Raw genomic sequence first — 18,402 nt, 5'->3', positions numbered from 1 at the left:
ACTCCCTGGAAAAGACCCTGATGTTGGGAAAGATTGAGGGCACAAGGAGAAGGGGACGACAGAGGACGAGATGGTTGGACAGTGTTCTCGAAGCTCCCAGCATGAGTTTGACCAAACTGCGGGAGGCAGTGGAAGACAGGAGTGCTCTGGAGTCGGACACGACTAAACGACGACAATGCTGAAGCGCAGCAAAAAATGGAAAAGAAGGGAAGGCACCAAAAATAAAGACTGTTCAGGGCACTACTATGCTACTGATCTTCTACTTCAGGCATATTCAGGAGCAGCCCATCCTGTTTCGCAGCCTGAGGCGAATTGGGAAAGGGTTGCCCTGTGTGTGCAGCCCCTTGCCACCCCTGCCAAATCCTCGCTTGCCAGGGCTCCAGCAATATCTTGTGGGTTCTCATGAGACTTGCCAGTTCTTGGAAGCCACTTTTCCTCACTTCTCTGGTGGCAGATGCCCACAGAGGCACCCCTTGAATTCCACCGCCTGAGGCAGCTGCCTCAGTCTGCCTCATAGACAGCCAGGCCCTGGTTATGTTACACTACAGTGCACTTGAATAAGTTCATTAACTTCAGTGAGTTACATTGCTGTATTAAAGGTAAAAAGGTAAAGGACACCCATGGTGTATAATAAGGTTACCAGATTTTTTTTTCAATGAATCCGGAGACACTTTTCAACTTCAATGGATTTTGTAAGGGGACTGATTTGTAAATCCTGGGACCATCCCCGGGAAACGGGGACGTCTGGGAACCTTAGCATATAATCCAGTCAAAGGCGACTATGGGTTGCGGCGCTCATCTCGCTTTCAGGCCGAGGGAGCTGGCGTTTGTCCACAGACAGCTTTCCAGGTCATGTGGCCAGCAGGACTAAAGCACTTCTGGTGCAACGGAACACCGTGATGGAAACCAGAGCACATGGAAATGCCATTCACCTTCCTGTGATAGTGGTACCGATTTATCTACTTGCGCTGGCGTGCTTTTGAACAGCTAGGTTGGCAGGAGCTGGGACAGAGCAATGGGAGCTCACCCCGTCGTGGGGATTTGAATCGCTGACCTTCTGATCGGCAAGCCCAAGAGGCTCAGTGGTTTAGACCACATCGCCACCTGCTCCCATTTACCATTGCTCCCTTTACCATTGCTATATTATCCACAGAAGGCACTTCTGATGCAATCTTAATTCAGTAATTCTCTTTCTGCACTATGCCAGAACTTCCCGCTCTCTCAAACTTCCTGTATTTTCACAGCATGCTCACACTCTCTGCATTCATTTCAATATTTCTTCTTTGCAGCACAAGGCAAATATATGGCGAAGGAGTCTCATATGCGAGCAGGTCATGCAGTTGTGTGGGGTTTCCTGTGAGAAGGAGGTTGGGGGTGGGATGGCTGCTAGCTTTACCAGGCACATCTCAAAAGACCGAGGAGAAGCAATGCAAATATAAGAATCTCACACATATTCCAGTATTTACTTCCAGTATTGATAGGTCCGTGTGGGCTGCAGATATTCTGATAAATAAATGGGAATGGTCTGCAAACAATTGGAATTTCTCTCAAGGGTCCCACTTGTCTGGGAGATGCCTGCAGTAGGTCTGCAGCCCTTTTCTACATTTACCTTCCATTTCTTTGCTGCATTCAGAGTTGTTGTTTTTGACAAAATCACAGTGGACAGGCAAGATAATTTAAGCATTCTGGGAAATGATTTATGATGAGTTAAGGTAAATGTATCTGAAGAAGTGTGCATGCACACGAAAGCTTATACCCAGAACAAACTTAGTTATTCTCTAAGATGCTACTGGACTATTTTTTTTTTTAATTTAAAATAACATTTGCGGGGAAAAACCAGAGGCTTTTTTGTTAGGCGTTTTAGGCACAGAGATTCCAAGAGAGCAGAAAAGATTTATGTACCCGACGACAGCAGTGAGGATACTACTGGCTCAAAGATAGAAAGAAGACAAAGGTCCAACCAGGGGAGAATGGATGATGAAGATGATGGACTATACCAAAATGGCAAAACTGACTGAGAAAATCAGAGACCAGGAGGAGAAGAACTTTACGAAGGAATGGAAAAAAATTATAATATATCTAAGAGAACACTGTAAACAACTAAAAACTTTGGCATGATTAGAGTAATGCTTGTAATGTACAAAATACAATGGGAAAATGGCATTTTTTTAAAAAACAAAACAAATTATAACAAAATAACATAAGCAGAGCGAAAAAAGGATTGATAATGGTAACTGTGGAAGGGCGGAGGGAAGTCAAGGGATTCTGAGAATCCTAAATGTGAAGGGGAATGATATGTTCGAATTAAAATTTGTTATGTAAAACATAATAAAAAATATTTTATACAAAAAGATTGCGTGGGGAGCGGTACTTTTTCAGTTACCTGACTTAAATAAAAACAGCGCACAGGTACCATGATAAAATCTATTGGGAACATAGGGTGATATTCAACGTAGAGATGAATTTTGGACCTTCTGAGTGCCAAGCAGGGACATTCTCACAGCTGCCTAATTTGCCTAAATCTCTAAGTGCTTCCATTGGTAGGAATGTTTTGCAGGCATCCACTTGTTTGAGGAGACTTTAAAATGCTCCTGCTCATTTCTGAAAGATGCAACTCTCAAGCTCCTTTGAAATGTTGAGAAACCAAACCAAACCCAAAGACACAAGTTTGAATAATAGCTATAATTAAACACTTTTTTAAAAAATGAAGAAAATCCAATAAATATCAGAAAAAAGAGAGAAGATGATTACACACTATATCTTTGAATCACAATTGAAGCACACGCCCCCCCTTGAAATTCTAGCCACACTCGTGTGTTAACAGTTGGTGAGAATTGTAAGTCCTGGGTATAAGATGGTATATAAATTCAAATAAGAGGAGGAAGAAGAAGAAGTCATCTGTGAGGGGTATACTGCAGCACCCAAAAGTCTTTGAAAGTGCTTCGCATGCTTTCAAGTTGTAAGAAAGGAGATTCTGACTAAACATTCAGAAAAACATTCTGACAGGGAGAGCTGTTCGGCAGTGGAACAGACTCCAACGAGAGGTGGTGGACTCTCTTTCCATGGAGCTTTTTAAACAGAGCTTGGATCGCTGAGATTCCTGCATTGCAGAGGGTTGGACCAGATGACTCTTGGAGTCCCTTCCAGCACTAAGATTCTATAATTCTCTGTGACGAATTACATGTTGCATTAACTATCTAGCTGTATCTTTAAGTTCAGGCTGCTTAAACAAAACAAAACACAAAACAAAACAAAACAAAACGCAAATTTCTAGTAGGAAGGACTCATGGCCATTTTTTAAGAGTCCTTTAGCCCTTTAGCCCCTGCTGTGGTCCTGGTCTGGGCCCAGGCAACAGCTCCCTCCCAGGTTTTCTGAGGCAAGGGATTGGGACTGAAGTCCATGATGAAAGCAGTCTTCCTTCCCACACCTGCCCTTGTTCTGCTGCTTTCGTCACCCTCCTGGAAAAAAACTGCTCTTTGGTGCTCAGTTGGAGCCAACAGGAATCTGGGTTTCCCCCAGATTGCCTTTTGTTCTGATGTATCACTAAAGAGCGGGTTTTCCCTTGGAAAGGAGCAGGGCAAGCGGAAAACTCCTTGGACCCATGCTTAGAAAGCGTGGGTCAAGTAGGAAACTGCCAGGACTTGTGCTTTCTAGGCACAGCACATGTGGAAGTGTGTATGAGCCCTGTATTATCTATCTATCTATCTATAATCTGTAATTGCAGTCACCTGTGTATGACAGCTATGTACATTTTACAATTTTTAACGTGCTGTAAGCCACCTAGAGTGGCTGGGGAAAACCAGCCAGATGGGCGGGGTAAAAATAATAAAATCTTCTTCATCATCATCATTCTGGCAGGGAAGGAATTCAGGATCAAAGAGCTAGCTTAAACGTGCTTGGCTGATGGCAAAGTGAGAAAACAGCATAGACTGGATGCTCCACATTCAGATCATAGCATTTGGCCAAAATGCTGACAATGTCCATTTCATTTTATTCATCTCCGTCTCTGTCTGCACGCACCAACAGTTCCTCTTCTTGATGTGACCAAGTCCCAGTTAGACTGCTGTCTCTTCAGCTGCGATGACTCAGCTTTGTTTTTTATCTGGAAATGCAATACTCTACCTCAGATAAACTCAATCATGGGTGAAGGTTGTGACCAAAGTTTTTAGAAACACACGAAGAATTGAACCATAAAAATAGAAGGCAGTATCATTTGAAATTTTAAAATGAAAGCAGTCCATCCACTCAGAAACCAGGGGGACCAAGAATTCAACTAAGTATATCATTGGTTTTTCTTCAGAAACATCCCTTTTTGTCAATTGCATCACGTCACAAAGAGATTTTGTGGAGTTTTCTATTCTCTGTGTGACATTTTAGACCTTCTGCTACCTACTCCTTGTTCTCCGTTTAGGGTTAAAACTGCAGTTGAAGAGCAGTCCAAAGATTGTTACTGCCCCCTTCTGATTAAGGTAGTTTATTTTATTCTTTTTGAATTGGACAAGGCATTAAGTGATGGCAACAAAAACCAAGCAGTTGCTGCTTTTGACTCATTTCCCATTGTGCCTGCAGTTCAATCGTCTACATTTATTTGTCTATATAACTCACATTTCTTATAAGGTTGAAGCATACTTTTCCTTTGTACACTATAGAACCTGGCTCTTTTCGATTTGACATTTGTGTTAGAGACCATAATAAATGCCAGACCATTAGTTGTACTATCTAAATGCCAAGCTGGGGTAACAGGAATGGTAGCAGCAACAGACCAAAGTCTATTGGTTCAAGAACCCAAATAATTATATTATATTTTTTCCAGATGTTTGGTAAAACAATCTGCCTACTTCAAGCTACTTCCCTCCCTTTATGTATCTGAACTACTTCATTTATTTTATACTTGCCATTTACCTATTTCATGCTGATTTTCACCTTGCCTTGCTCTGTAGATTCAGAGTTCTTACAAAACTTTAAAGTTTTCTCCCCTGGGTCTTCCCTGGTCTAATAATCTTTCCTTCATTAGCCTCACCACAGTCCAAACAACTAGCCCATCAAGATTAAATCTCATCTAAAGGTAAAGGGACCCCTGACAGTTACGTCCAGTCACGAATGGCGCTCATCTCGCTTTATTGGCCAAGGAAGCCGGCATACAGCTTCCAGGTCATGTGACCAACATGACTAAACCGCTTCTGGCGAACCAGAGCAGCGCACGGAAACACCGTTTACCTTCCCGCCGGAGCGGCACCTATTTATCTGCTTGCACTTTGACGTGCTTTCAAACTGCTAGGCTGGCAGGAGCTAGGACCGAGCAACGGGAGCTCACCCCGTCACGGGGATTCGAACCGCCGACCTTCTGATTGGCAAGCCCTAGGCTCTGTGGTTTAGACCACAGCGCCACTTGCGTCTGACATTAAATCCATGCTGGCAACGTGTAGCTTTTCTCTTGCCCCTCCATATTCTCATTATTTAAATTTAATTAAATTAGGGAATGCTGAGGGGGAAATCTCATGGTTTGTCCTAACGTAGACCAGAAACACTTCTGGACCATGTAATGAGGTCCCTTCACATGCCACTAGGGAACTGAGTGGTAAAGATGTGGCAAGTAATTGTGGAAAGCCACTTTTTCTATTTCCTGGTCCAGATTTTGTTATGTCTCCTACGTAGGCTGAAGCGGACCCAGACAATTACTCATACGCAATCTGTTGAGTTCAATGAAATGAGAGTAACTCAGTAATTACTAATTTGCCCTATTGATTTCCATCGGACTGAAATGTGTCTAGCCTAGTCTGGATTCACTTGTCGCCAGCGATGCATACTTAAATTCATGTCTCTGTTCTTCGTCTTCATGAGCGATACCCGGCAGTTAGTTTTTTCATGCAGAACTTATTTTCTGTGTTTTAGCCACATCGTTGTTCTTCAGATGACTCAGCTACTGAAAAGTCCAATAATCCCCTGCTTATATAACAAACTTAATGATGGTCATTGAAAGGAATGCCTGGTTTTAACTATCCTTTGAGCTAAAATGGGACTGAATTTAACATTTTTTCATTGTTTCCATGCAGTCATAGACAACATATAACTAAACAAGGTTGCACCCCCCCCCCCAACGCAGCTGATAAACTTTGCTGAAATACAACTCTACAGTTCTGGTGGTTGTCTGAATTCTGTACATTTCCACTACAGCATTCATGTGGAACAGATTAGAAGTTTATGGGGACCATAAATACAGTCCTATTCAAAGCACCTGTTAATACTTAATTGGAAGCAGTCATGGAAGAGAAGGCAAGGGCGAAGACAGTGAAGTTAGGTAGCAGAAGTGTTGGCTTCCTAGCACAGGACTTAATTTTCATGCCAAAGGTCCTATTAACAGAGGATCCCAAGTAGGCTAGGAAAAATCTTGGTGAATACAGTGCTAGGCTATACAGCAGGGACAAAGGACTCAGGATATAGGCCCATGACACAAATTTGCAGAAGTTTACATGCACTTAATACTGTATATAAAGGTAAAGGTACCCCTGACCATTAGGTCCAGTCGTGGACGACTCTGACGTTGTAGTCCTCATCTTTACTGGCCGAGGGAGCTGACATTTGTCTGCAGACAGTTTTTCCCGGTCAAGTGGCCAAAATGACTGAGCCGTTTCTGGTGAACCAGAACAGCGCACGGAAAGGCTGTTTACCTTCCCTCTGGAGTGGTACCTATTTATCTACTTGCACTTTGATGTGATTTTGAACAGCGCCACCCACGTCCCTATTCTGTTTACTATAGGGGTGCTATTTAAAATATCAGGTGGTGTTACAGAATGGGAAGGATAAGCTGTTTGTCTAGGTTATTTGTTGCTGTTACAATCAGGGCAATGGACATTTTTCACAAATAAAAAAGGTGGTTCCCAACCCTGCATGTAATCAAACAAAGGAAGAGTGGGGATGGAAAATGGAGTTTAACAGCATCTGGAAGGTTTAATTTGTGGAGAAACAGGTGAAAAAGAAAGCTGGGCTCCTGCAATTTTAACAGGTGAGAAGCAAAAGGAATTGTCATGAAGCTACAGCCGCAGAAATTCTCTATTCTACACATCTATTAAAGGTCCTGGAGCCTCTTTTGCTACCTTAATTAGTGATGAAGCCTTTTTCTGTTTCGGAAGAAGTGACTTTGAATTTGAAGGAAGATGATATGACCGATATCATTACAAGGGAGAATCAGCAGAAGTCCTGAGTCGAAGCCCTGAGAGGATTTATTTAGATTTAAGTGGCGCAAAGGAATGGAGAATTTCACCAGAAGCATTTGTTTCCCAGCTGCAGATACATGACTGAATTTGTCTTCAGTTTAGCTCTTAAGTCTCCCTCACAGGCTGGAACTGGAAATGCTAGCTTGTTGTGTGAGATACCACGGGAACGATAACATTGAATTTTGTATCATCATTTTTCTGCTACTTTCCCCAAATACGTTGCCGTCTTCATCTTGGCTGTCCTCACGACAGCTCTGCAAATGTGGCGTTAAAAAATTCCACAGGTTTACATAAGTCTTCCATTGTTTCTCATTTCCTTCTTACTGTAGTGGGAGACTCGTCATCTTTTAATGTTACGGGCATTTTGGGGCATGACCAGATATATTTCTTCAGCCTGTACTTTTCCATCCCTTTGTTGCAATACATAAATGTGTAAGAACCCTTTGAGGTGTAGCTAGAGCCCAAGGTGTGACTTTCACAATCTGAACAGAAGTCAGAATACAGTAGATTCTCAAATATGGTTTGCTTGACTTACCTGAACAAACAATCTGCTTTTCCCCCCCTAATGCATTCTCAGCAATGCCACAAGGCGGTGGAGTCCTTTCTTAAGGTACTAACTGTGATTCCAAATTTAGAAAGAAAACATTAAAGCAGAATGTAATATTCTTGCTAAGATATTGCGCCAGGCTTTTCGGCCCATCATTTATCCACTATCGAAATTCACTATAGGATTAGGCAGTATAATACGTGAATAATTAAGAATAACAAAGTGTGATTTTTGCAGCTGTTGTAAAAGTTGCAAAACAGTGAATCACGGGATGGAGCAATGGAGAATTTCTGAAACAACAATGGTATATTAGCTCCACCCAAGGCATGATGGAGAACAGCAACAACTGGGAAAAGATAGACATAATATTTTAAAAGGACATGAAGAACCGTCACAGACAGAATAACTACCACACAGAGGAAGAACAAGGATATAGTTTGAGTGCCTCACCTGTAGATTTAGAAATCATTTAATGTGTCAACACAAATGGAAGTTGTTAATATTGCAGTTGTTGTATAAGGGATTGTTATTTTGCCAGGAATGTAATTGAAATTAATCAGATTTGGGAAGGCGGAAATAAAATAATTGACAAACCATCAATTATGGCATTTTCCTTGGCCTCTACTTTTCTGGCTTTGTAGAGCTTGAACCAATATGAGATAGCTTTAACTCTGGTCTTAAACTGTCAAGTTGTTGTTTTTTTAATCATTTGTGTTTGTTACCTTTCGGGGCCTGGCGGGGAAAAATTAGGTCAGAAAAGATTAATGCTAAGGTTTCCAGCTTCACTTACCTGCTTTCTTTGCGAATTCCTATTTTTACTGCAATAATTATCTAAAAGCAGAGGACAAGGTTGTGAGCGCTATATTCAAACTCTTCCTTTGTTCTCATACAGAATTTCTTTTGCAAATGATCACGAACCAAATTCTCTCTCTCTCTCTCTCTCTCTCTCTCTCTCTCTCTCTCTCTCTCTCTCTCTCTCTTTTAAGCAAATGCAAGCAAATATAGCTGAAAGAAAAACAATCCATTCTTGTATTCGTTCTCTCTTACACTTTGCATTTCATTATTATATGGTCCCATGCACTTGCGATCAAGGCCCACTAAATGCAGTGAGGCTTACTCCTGAGTAAGCGTAGAATTTCACTTGTCAACTTTTTCGTGGCTCCTCACCTTGCTCGACACATAGAAATTGAGCAAAGGAAGCCTTTCCTGATGTTTATTTATTTCATAAACTTTATACAGTCATACCTTGGGTGACAAATGCTTCAGGTTGCGTTTTTTGGGGTGAGGATCGCCAAAACCCAGAAGTACCAGAGCAGGTTACTTCCAGGTTTGGGCGGTCGCGCATGCGCAGAAGTACTAAATCGCGCTTTGCGGATGCGCAGAATTGCAACCCGCACGTGTGCAGACGCGCGCTGCAGGTTGCGGACGCTGAGGGTTTTAAACATGCATCCCACACGGATCATGTTCGCAATTTGAGCGTCCACTGCTGGGTTGTTTTAAAAAACCGAAGAGTTGTTTGCTCAAAGAATAAAATCACGCCTAAAAATAGTTAGAAACAACCATTTAAAACATTCAAAAAGGAAATAAAATGAACAATAAAATGCTGTACAAACAAATTAAACACGTGCCAGCATTCTACATATATTTTAAAAAATCCCCTGAACTTTTATTTATGGAGAAAGTGTCATCTACTTAATTGCTAAGTGAACGTGTGTGCCCATCTCCTATTAAAGGTGCGATAGCAAGGCATATGAACTCTCTGGATCTGCTAAGATGTGCTGTGGTAGCATCTCTCCATGACTCCTGGAGCTACTGTCTAGAAAGCTGGAGGGTCTGCCTTCCTTTCTTTAGGGCAACTAAATACAATAAAGTACAATAAAATGCAAAAATCCATTCCTTATTTCCCTCCAGACTTCCTTCATTTCCGCAGCCTATTTCCGTGCCCTCCAACATTTCTCTGATGAAAATAGGGGCGCCCTAATGAAAAAATGGGACATTCCGGGATCAGAATCTGGGGTTGCTTCTGTAATTCCGGGACTCTCCCTGGAAAATTGGGGCACTTGGGGGGGAGGTCCTGTATTTCTTCTGGGGTGGGGAGAGTTGTAGGGCGGTTTCGTTAACCAGATGAGAGACAGAAATCTTTCGTGATCTACTGTAAATGATCCACAGCAGATTTCAGTATATCTCCTGCCCATACCTGCCTGCCCTAAGAGTTTGGATTTGCAGCTTAGGGTGCATCACAACAGATGGTGTTGGTGGTGAGGGGTGTCTTTTCCGAGCTTTGACTGGTATATAGGGTTGCCCTTGAATGCATTCAGAAACTTGAATTGTTGCTACCGGGTTGCTGGTTAATAATAATAATAATAATAATAATAATAATAATAATAATAATTTATTTATTTATATCCCGCCCTCCCCAGCCAAAGTTGGGATCAGAGCATCTAACAACAGTAAAAATATTTTTCTAAAAAATAAAAAATAAAAATAAAGGACAATGAAGATTAATTTTGTTTACGGAGGTGTCGAACAGGGCTGTCCTGGGCTAAACCCACACAGAGAAGCCAACTTTCAGCCTGCTTGTGAGAATCATCAGAGATTGCAAAGAAAGGAATGTACGATAACAACAAGATGAAGAAAAATAATAAAGAACTATCTGGACTGAACTGGATAGAACTGATTAATTAATGCAGTAAAATAAGTGAAGTCTGGACTTATCCGGAATTTTGGACTCGTGCGGAGCTGGATATATGGGTACCCCCCAAAAAAATTAAAATTTGGCTGTATAATTTGGAACCAATGTGATATGAATAATGTGGTGTGATTGGCTTGCTAATAAAAATTATTTAAAACAACAGTAAAAATAGCAGTTTACATAAAATCACAGTCAATTAATTGAAATACATTCTAAAATCAATTCAGAATCAAATTAATGGCAACCATTGGGCTAGAGTCCTATGAGGATTACAGAAGGAGTCTGTCTTGCAGGCCCTGTGGAAAGATGTCAAGTCCACAGGGTCCTAGTGTCTTGTGACAGAGCGTTCCACCAGATTGGGGCCACAGCCGAAAAAGCCCTGGCTCTGGTTGAGGCCAGCCTAACCTCTCTGTGGCCCAGGATCTCCAGGATGTTTTTAATTAAAGACCGTAAGGTCCTCCGTGGGACATACCAGGAGAGGCGGTCCCTTAGGTACGAGGGTCCTAGGCCTTATAGCACCTTAAATCTGATCCTGTACTCCACCGGAAGTCAATGCAGCTGGTATAGCACCGGGTGAATGTGATCCCATGGCGAGGACCCCATAAGGAGTCTCACAGCGGCATTCTGCACACACTGGAGTTTCTGGGTCGGTCTCAAGGGCATCCCCACGTAGAGTGAGTTACAATAATCAAGCCTGGAAGTGACCGTCGCGTGGGTCACAGTGGTTAGGTCAGGGCGAGAGAGGTAAGGAGCCAACTGCTTAGCTTGGCAGAGATGAAAAAATGCCACCTTTGTTATAGCTGCAATCTGCGCCTCCATAGAAAGGGAGGAGTCGAAGATTACACCCAAACTCTTAACGGACGGTGCTGGCACTAATTGCGCCCCCGCAAGAGATGGGAGTGGCCTCCCCAATCCCATATCATCCCGACCCAGCCAAAGGACCTCTGTCTTTGAAAAATTTAACTTCAACCGGTTCCCACATAACCATCCAGCCACAGCTTCCAAACTTCTGGTTGTAGCGGCGGAGCTAGCTGCTCTGGCTAGCCACTCTGGCGCCCAGGGGGGCAGGGCGTTGGTGTGGCGATTGGCGCTCACTGGGGTGATTGGTGTGGTGATTGGCACCCAGGGGGGCAGTGCAGCGATCCGCCCAGGGGGGGTTTTGTCACCCACCCCAGGGATGACACCTGGGGCAGACTGCCCCAACCTTCCTACACCCCTGGCTCTTCAGGCTTCAGGAAGCTATCCGCAAGCCTTCCTACACCGACCCCTCTCGCTCTCCAAGCTTCAGGAAGCTATCCGCAAGCCTTGGGAGCCCACGGGAGTTCCCACTGGGCTCCCAAGGCTGTGGACAGCAGCCTGCAGCCCGAAACCTGGGGAGCACTGAGCAGCGCGCCCTGGGCTTCGGGCAGATATCTGCAAGCCTTGGGAGCCCGGTGGGAGTTCCCGCCGGGCTCCCGAGGCTTGCGGATAGCAGCCTGTTCTGGGGGCTGTGGTCGGGGGAAGCTTGGGCGGGGGAAGCCCCGCGCCTGGGGGGGAAATAATTTTTTCCCCTTTATTTCCCCTCCAAAAGAAAAAAAACTAGGTGCGCCCTATGGGCTGGTGCACCCTATAGGGCGAAAAATACGGTATTTTTGTAATTTTATAGTGGGTATATTTTTATTTAGGGTGTTGCGCTCTTATGCTGTAAGCTACTTTGTAAGTTCACTCGTGTGGGGAAACGCAGGCCATGGATTTCAGTAGCAAGGAAGAGTTATTTTCCTTTTCCTTAATGCATATTTCAGAAGGTGCACTTCAAATGTCCTGTGTGGTTTCTGGTAGAATGGAATCTGTTGTGTAACGCATTTTGTGATTCACTTTCTTACCTATCAGGATATTGTTGATCATGGAAGAGTTTTTTTCTCTCGTCAGAAGGAAATTGCGATGGGTTACTACACTGATCTAAAGAATGTTATTCAAATATGCCTTACCCTGTTGCAAGAGGAAATTCATTTCAATGGATTCTTATATCTGTTTTGTGTGCTTTCTTTTTCTTGTTATAGCTTGTTAATCAGCAGACCGTCACCATTATATCATATTTCTTCAAGGGGGGAGGAATCAACCATACCTTGGAAAACTTTTATGATGGCATCTATGTTTCATATCATGCCCCTTTACCTACATCTCTGCCCCATTACGCAACAGTGGACTTTCTCCGCTAAGTCCTATAAATGCATTTGATTCCCGGCCACCTGCCCACTTTCTGGCAAAACTCATAGCGCAGCCGTTATTTATCGTTTCCGACAGTTTTGGCTCCCAGCTATTTACATTCGTTATGTGCTAAATACCACCGGAGACTGAAACATGAATAATAGAGCTAATTGTCCTTTACTAATCCAGTGGAACGACAAAATGTTAGACAAGGAATCTTTTCCGCAGGAAGCCCATAAAGATTTAGAATTTCCATGAGTGCAGTTGTGTTTTGTGTAGTTATGGCACACTTCAGTCAAACAGGATTGCACGATTCCGATAGAATAAGAATGTGGGGCCATTCTTCTGCTGGTTTAACCTTTGTCACTTCTGTAATGGCTTTCCATGAAGATGGATGTCAGGGAAGGAAAACAAAGCCGAGGCGTTATAATGGGGAAACTTTAAATGCCCACTTGGAAGAGATAGCTATTGCAAATGTTTCCCAGGTTGGGCTAGAGTGTTGTATCCAGTGCTAGTCCTGCTCCAAATAGACCCACTAAAGTTACAGAGCATGACTAAACTAGGCCCATTAACTCTGACTTGTAGTGCATGATACTCTAGGTCTCTAGGGTCATGGGTTGAGTCCCACTGTGCTGGTCCCAAGGGCTAACCATGCGGCGTGGTCCGAGTCCAGTCCGAGGTCGAGGATGCAGTATGGAGGCTGTCCGTCAAAGCTGAAATGGGGTCCAAGGCAGGGAGTCGGGTGCGGTCAGGAACTCTGGCAGAAGAGCAGGACAGGGTGCAGGCAGGAACAGGCTACCAACAATGTTGCTCCCGCAACCTGGGATTGGGGCTGGCCAGCTTTTATCTGCCCCGAGGCATAGGGCGGCCCCGGCCCACAGGTGACTCTCCTCTCCTGGCCTGCAAGCGAGCACTCCTCCTGCGAGAACTTAGTTCCCTCGGCCTCTCTGCCCTGAGCCTCTGCAGCTCAGGAGAGGCTGGAGGGTCACCGGACCCAGAGGCAACCTCCTCTTCCCCTGACGAGGCTGAGAGTGGAGCACCTGCAGGCAATGGGTCCTCCATCACCTCAGGGGCCAGAGCAGCCTCAGCTGGTGCCTGCACCTGAGGATCCAGCACAGATGAGGACCCTTCAGGCTCAAGCCCCAGTCCTGGCTCAGCTGGTTCTGGAGGCGGGGAGTCCTGTGCAGGCTGGGATTCCTCAGGTTCAGCCTCTGAGTCCGAATCCCAGGCCATCACACCCACATTAGGCAAAAGATTCCTACATTGTGGTCCCTGCCAACTCTACAATTCTTCCGTTCATTCTACTTACAATAGGAGTTAGACTGGCAAAAATGTATAAAAACTGTAGTGATGTCTGTTGGAGATGCAACAATGGGGCAGGAACCTTTCTACACATGTGGTGGGAGTACAAAGAGATAGTGGGATTCTGGGAAAATATTTATGACGAATTGAAAAAGATGTTTAGATTTTCATTTGGGAAAAAACCAGAATCCTTTCTCCTATGTATCATGTCAGAGGAAATAAAAAGAACGGTCAGACCAATATTTATGTATGCGACTATGGTGGCAAGGTTATTAATTGCCCAAAATTGGAAAAGCAGCAGTGTCCCAACTAAAACAGACTGGCTATCTAAAATGATGGAATACTTCCATATTGCCGAATTAACAGGGAGGATAAGAGGAGATATGGTACAAAAATTGAATAAGGAGTGGGCTATCTTTAAGGAATACATCAAAATCTATGTGGGGGAAATTGAATTTTCGACAGATATTGAGTGAATCCAAAAAATGATTAGAGTAATAATAAATTTTATTTATACCCTGCCCTCCCCCAGCCAAGACTGGGCTCAAGGCGGCTAACACCAGATATAAAAACTATTGATTGAAATACAACTTTAAAAACAAAATTAAAATACAACATTAAAACATTAAAATGCAGCCTCATTTTAGTGGAAACTCAAATCAAAAACTTTTTATATTATTATTATTATTATCATCATCATTATTATTAATTCCCCACCCATCTGGCTGGGTTTCCCCAGCCACTCTGGGTGGCTCAAACATTAAAAACATCAAACATTAAAAGCTTCCCAGGAGTTCCCTAAAGGAGTAGTTTTCTACAAAAACTCCTGGGTAATGTGGCCATTCTACAGCAATAGAAATTCTACATTTTCTTCCATTGCTTAACATCCTCAGGTTTTTTTCTCACCAAAGGGATGTCGGCGGCTTGATACAATTTATTAAGCTTTTGGGGTGCTATTACCCCCAGATATTGAAACTGTATAAAAGGGGTGTATAGTAAAACTAATTCTTGCTTAACATAAGGAGGGAGCGCTGCCAGTGGGTCAATTAACACGATTGCCATGTTGTTGGTAAAGAGAATCAAGTTATGCTCCCTTCTCTTGTCAGATATCTCTTTGCTATTAGGATTTACTTATCCATACATATCAACAAAAGTGAACAACGTTTTCAGAGGGCTCTTGAGATCTCTAGCCCAAATCAAAACATTAGCTGTATTAAACAGGAAGTTGCAAAAACCAGCAACAGATGTTTTCTAAGTGATGTCAGTTATCAGAGAAGCCAATTTCCAGGTGCTTAGCATGTTACAGTGGTACCTCGGGTTAAGTACTTAATTCGTTCCGGAGGTCCGTTCTTAACCTGAAACTGTTCTTAACCTGAAGTACCACTTTAGCTAATGGAGCCTCCCGCTGCTGCCACACTGCCAGAGCACGATTTCTGTTCTCATCCTGAAGCAAAGTTTTAACCTGAAGCACTATTTCTGGGTTAGCAGAGTGTGTAACCTGAAGCATATGTAACCTGAAGCGTATTTAACCCGATGTACTTTGTAGTTTGAGAACCACAGGCTTAGCAAATTCTCCGCTGAAATAATAATAATAATAATAATAATAATAATAATAATAATAATAATAATAATAATTAACAACAACAACCCTGTCCATCTGTCTGGGTTTCCCCAGCCACTCTGGGTGGCTCCCAACATAATATTAAAAACAAGATAAAACATCAAACATTAAAAACTTCCCTAAAGTTCCCAAAAGGAGTAGTTTTGTACAAAATCTCCTGGGTAATGTGGCCATTCTACAGCAATAGAAATTCTACATTTTCTTCCATGGACAATCCACATGTTTATTTTTTATTTTTTTATTTTTAAAATGTCCGTAAACAGGAATTGGAAGAGATGTGAGAGATTTTTTGCATTCCAATATATGGTTATAGATTTGGGAGGAGAACCCCCCCCCCATACTAGAAATTAATAAATGGCAGGATTTTGATGATGTGAAGGGAGAAATACAAACTGCAGACTGGGCTAGCCTATGCAGAGAATGACCTGGCCAAGCTAGCATTATTAAGAAAAAATTGAGGGTCATTGGCAATGCAGGAGAACTGTCCTTCTCCCTGCCCTGGGGTATGAACCAAGACTGGGGGTTTGGAAGGTTCCCAAGTTGTGAGGTGACAGGAAAGGAATGTTTTTAGTGGGGTAGATAAAAATCAATGATTTTTAAAAAATAAAATAAAAAATTGGATTTTTTAAAATTTAAATCAGATTTTTTTTTTATTAGAATTGGATTTTTAAAACAAAATGCTTTTGGAGGAAAAATCTTTCTAATGATAGTTTTCTATTTACCGGTAAGTTGCATTATAGTGCAAAGGTTATTTATCAGGAGATAAGGATTTGTTTTAAGTTTTTCATGTGTGCTAAAACTCAGTCTAAGGTTGCTGTTGTTTTGGGGAAATTGTTTAACCACATCAGTTAACAAACATGGATACATATGCTATAATGTTACTGTTTTAGTTAAATAAATTGTTTAAATTGTTCTTCAGGAAATGATCATTTTTATCCTTCCAATGAAGTACAGCAGAAAAGTCATCCGAATATAAACAGTTAACTTATTAAACCTCACCATAATTTCATAATTATCTGTCTATGTATTTCTAAGAGTATAACCAAATCAGTAATTTTTGATATAACTGTAAAAACTACTCTGAAATTGTATTATTCCAAAAATGAAACCTTCATCTGGTTGCAAAGATTAAGATTATACCAGCAAGAATGAGTCTTTTGGTAAAATACTAATAAAAATCAAGTCTTAATGACTAGTGATTTAAATCACTTCGATTTAAATCAAATCCACCCTGGTTTTTAGCAACATGTTCTTGGAGGATGAAGGCGGAAGAATACAGACTGGGGTCCACCTTGGGAAGGCTGGCTGGGAGAGATGCCTTGAGCTTCAGGGCTGCACTACCATGAGGTGAAAGCCCCTCTGGAAATGACCATGCTCTATGCAGACTGAAGCCATAAATAGGTGAATAAACCATATTTCTTAAAGCTACGACAGGATTTGCAAACCCGTGACGCAGCAGTTCGCCGCGCGAGTCGACGGCTAGGAAGAAGAGAAGGGCCCAGCAATGAGCCTCTTAGAATCATAGAATAGAATCATAGAATCATAGAGTTGGAAGAGACCACAAGGGCCATCGAGTCCAACCCCCTGCCAAGCAGGAAACACCATCAGAGCACTCCTGACATATGGTTGTCAAGCCTCTGCTTAAAGACCTCCAAAGAAGGAGACTCCACCACACACCTTGGCAGCAAATTCCACTGTCGAACAGCTCTTACTGTCAGGAAGTTCTTCCTAATGTTTAGGTGGAATCTTCTTTCTTGTAGTTTGGATCCATTGCTCCGTGTCCGCTTCTCTGGAGCAGCAGAAAACAACCTTTTTCCCTCCTCTATGTGACATCCTTTTATATATTTGAACATGGCTATAATATCACCCCTTAACCTCCTCTTCTCCAGGCTAAACATGCCCAGCTCCCTTAGCCGTTCCTCATAAGGCATCATTTCCAGGCCTTTGACCATTTTGGTTGTCCTCCTCTGGACACGCTCCAGTTTGTCAGTGTCCTTCTTGAACTGTGGTGCCCAGAACTGGACACAGTACTCCAGGTGAGGTCTGACCAGAGCAGAATACAGTGGCACTATTACTTCCCTTGATCTAGATGCTATACTCCTATTGATGCAGCCCAGAATTGATCCAGCCCAAGAGTGAGATGGCCCCAGAGGAGCTGCAAAACAGGGAGGAGGAAGAATTCAACACGGGGCCCCTTTCTGTTCTCACCCAGTCTGTAAAAAACAATACTCAGGTGCTGATCAACTGTCAAAACAACAAGAAGCTGCTTGGCCGGGTCAAAGCCTTTGACAGGCACTGCAACATGGTGTTGGAAAACGCTAAGGAGATGTGGACAGAGGTGCCCAAGAGTGGGAAAGGCAAGAAGACATCGAAACCTGTCAAAAAGGACCGCTACATCTCCAAGATGTTCCTGCGTGGAGATTCAGTCATTGTGGTGCTGAGGTACCCCCTAATCGCTGGGAAATAATAGTATGTCAGCAGGCTGTAGGTGCTTATAATAATAATAATAAATTTTATTTGTATCCCGCTCTCCCCAGCCAAAGCCAGGCTCAGAGCGGCTAACATCATATAAATAAGACAATGTGCATAATACAATATACAATATGCAAATAAAATAACATTCAACATTCATTAAAATAATATAGAATAATATTAAATATCAGCATTTCAAAATGAAACAGAAATCCACTCAACAATTACAATACGTAATTTCTAAACTCCAATCAATAAAACAACAGCAAACCACAGAGCACAACATAATACAATACAAAATGAGAAGCAGAGACTGGAGGGTGGGGCAAGGCAGGTGGAAAGAGGCCTTGCCTGATGGAGTCTCTC

General features: G+C 42.7%; 1 pseudogene across 1 annotated transcript; it reads left to right on the top strand.

Moving 5' to 3' along the window:
* The first annotated feature begins 17,689 nt into the window (after positions 1–17,689).
* Positions 17,690–18,052, top strand: LOC309371751 (small nuclear ribonucleoprotein Sm D2 pseudogene; annotated as a pseudogene). Its single transcript has one exon. The product of its transcript is annotated as a small nuclear ribonucleoprotein Sm D2 pseudogene (transcript).
* The last annotated feature ends 350 nt before the right edge of the window (positions 18,053–18,402 follow it).

This window comes from Podarcis melisellensis (assembly GCF_964234715.1).
Source record: "Podarcis melisellensis genome assembly, chromosome: 6".
NCBI lineage: Eukaryota > Metazoa > Chordata > Lepidosauria > Squamata > Lacertidae > Podarcis > Podarcis melisellensis.
The sequence above is the reverse complement of the archived record's forward strand: the minus strand, read 5'-3'. Positions and strand labels throughout refer to the sequence as shown.